Here is a 2682-nt window from a genome sequence, read left to right on the forward strand (position 1 = left end):
GATCGGCTTCAGTTAGCAGCAGTAGCGAAGGAATCGCTCCATCGGGTTCAGTTAACAGCCATCGATCGATCCCTCGGGTTCAGTAACGTAGCCTGTAGTGCAATCGCTCGGGTTCAGTTAGAGCCAACGCCTCGCACACACGCGTGTACGTACGAGAGAAACGCGCATCGCTCTGCCCCCGACCTCCCACCGTAACCGGCAACTCCCCAAAAATTTCCTCCCCCTCGCTTCTACCACGGGTTTTTCCGTCATGGGCGGCCCAAAGAATGTCACGCAGTTGCGTCTCCGGCTCGCCCAGGACGAAAAGCCTATTTTCTATCATGATTTTTTGTCATAGAAGTAGGAGCCCACCACATCTATGATGATACCGGGTTTTGTCACAATTATCGTATTAGAAGTGTCATATGTATGACAGGAAAAAAATTCGTTCGGCCCAAAATGTCACGGATGTGTCTTTTTTTTGTAGTGATGGCGGACGCTCGCTGAGCTCGCGCCGAGCGTCGGGCTGCTCTCGCCACCCACGTCGCCAAGACGGCTCCTGTCGGCGAGCCTCCCCGTCATTCCCCGTCGCCTGCCGCCCATGCCGCCACCGGCCCGGCAGGGAACAAGCAGCAGGCATCGTTGCTGCATCCCTCGATGTGGAGGGAAGGCCGCACCGCCACCCCATCGCTGACTCCAACTACTTCATCGTCGCACACCCGTCGCGCTCCCACAGATGCGCATGCTGCGTTGCTCCTGGCACGTGAGCTCCTGCACTACCGTCCCGTCGACGACCTCTACAAGCAGTGGCTCGCTCGCATCATCGAGCTCGTCATTGCCATAGGAGGCTCCCCTGCGCCGTCCCTCTCGCTGCCTCCCCTCCATCCTGCGCGGGTGATGCAGCTCAGGAGGTGTGTCGGTGTCAAAACCGGCGGATCTCGGGTAGGGGGTCCTGAACTGTGCGTCTAGGCCGATGGTAACAGGAGACAAGGGACACGATGTTTTTACCCAGGTTCGGGCCCTCTCGGTGGAGGTAAAACCCTACTCCTGCTTGATTAATATTGATGGTATGGGTATTACAAGAGTTGATCTACCGCGAGATCAGAGAGGCTAAACCCTAGAAGCTAGCCTATGGTATGATTTTGTTCGTCCTACAGACTAAAACTCTCTGGTTTATATAGACACTGGAGAGGGCTAGGGTTACACAGAGTCGGTTACAATGGGAGGAGATCTTCATATCATATCGCCAAGCTTGCCTTCTATGCCAAGGAAAGTCCCTATCCGGACACGGGGCGGAGTCTTTAATCTTGTATCTTCATAGTCCGGGAGTCCGGCCTAAGGTCATAGTCCGTCCATCCGGACACCCCCCAATCCAGGACTCCCTCAGTAGCCCCTGAACCAGGCTTCAATGAGGACATTCCGGCGCGCAAATTGTCTACGGCATTGCAAGGCGGGTTCCTCCTACGAATACTTCATAGAAGATGTTTGAACACAAGGAAAGTGTCCGGCTCTACAAAATAAGTTTCACATGCCACCGTAGAGAGAATAATATTTACACAAATCTAATCTACTGACGTATTCTGCGGCGTGACATCATGCCACAGCCTAGCCTTTCTTCATTTTACCGTTCCACCTCAGCACGTTTAGCGAGGCGGTTTCCTTGGCACGTCTTGTCGAAGCAGAGATCGTGTCCCCTTATTCCGGGATTCTCATCAATACGGGCATGGGTTACCCAACCGCGCCTTTTGGTATGACTCTCTAATTGAAAGTGAGTCCCAAATGGTTACGGGGAGGGCTCTTGGTGTTCACTTCCTTTATATAAAGGGACCAAGGCTCGACTCCCTCTTCCTTCAATCCAATCAAATCCGCCCTTCGCCTCGAGTTCCAACACTCAAGGTTTCTAGTTTTAGGCGCTTTGGTTGTCCGATGATGTCCGGTTCCAACCTTCAAGGCCGGTGGGTGCCTTCCTCCGTTACGGAAGAAGACGTGCGAAAGCTGAGAGATGCCAGGTATCTAACCGGTGAAATCTCGCATAGGCTGCCTACTCAAGGGCAGGCCATTCCTTCTCCTCAGCCCGGTGAGAGCGTGGTGTTCACAGCTCACTTCCTTCGGGGGTTAGGTTTCCTGATTGATCCCTTTGTGAGGGGGCTGATGTTCTATTACGGGCTGGAATTTCACGAACTAGCTCCAGAGTCCATCCTCCAAATTTCGTTGTTTATCGTAGTGTGCGACGCCTTCCTCCATGTCACTCCTCATTTCGGATTGTGGCTTAAAACCTTCAAAGTAGAGCCGAAGATGATCGAGGGCAGCATGCCGAGTGTGGAGGAGCTATCATAAACAAGATAGCCGGTGCTCCATGGCCCAAGGGCACTTTCCAAGAAGAGTTCGGCTTATGGCAACGGGACTGGTTTTATATCACAGCCCCCAGGGGCACCACATGGGTGGCGCCTCCTACTTTTCGCTCGGGTCCCCCGCCACGGCGAGCGTCATGGGTCAATGAAGGGCATATTTGGGGTCCGTCCAAAGACGTGCCCCTTCTGCAGGGCCGCATTCGAGATCTCCTAGAAAGAGATATTAACCTGACCGTAGTGGCGCAAGTTATGCTGATTCACCGCACACTGCCCTGCAAATGCCGCCCCCTTCACCTGTGGGAATTTAATCCGGAAGGACCGCGAGTCCTCCAACATTTTATGGGCACAACAC

Source organism: Triticum dicoccoides, chromosome 1B (genome assembly GCF_002162155.2).
Source record: "Triticum dicoccoides isolate Atlit2015 ecotype Zavitan chromosome 1B, WEW_v2.0, whole genome shotgun sequence".
Classification (NCBI taxonomy): Eukaryota; Viridiplantae; Streptophyta; class Magnoliopsida; order Poales; family Poaceae; genus Triticum; species Triticum dicoccoides.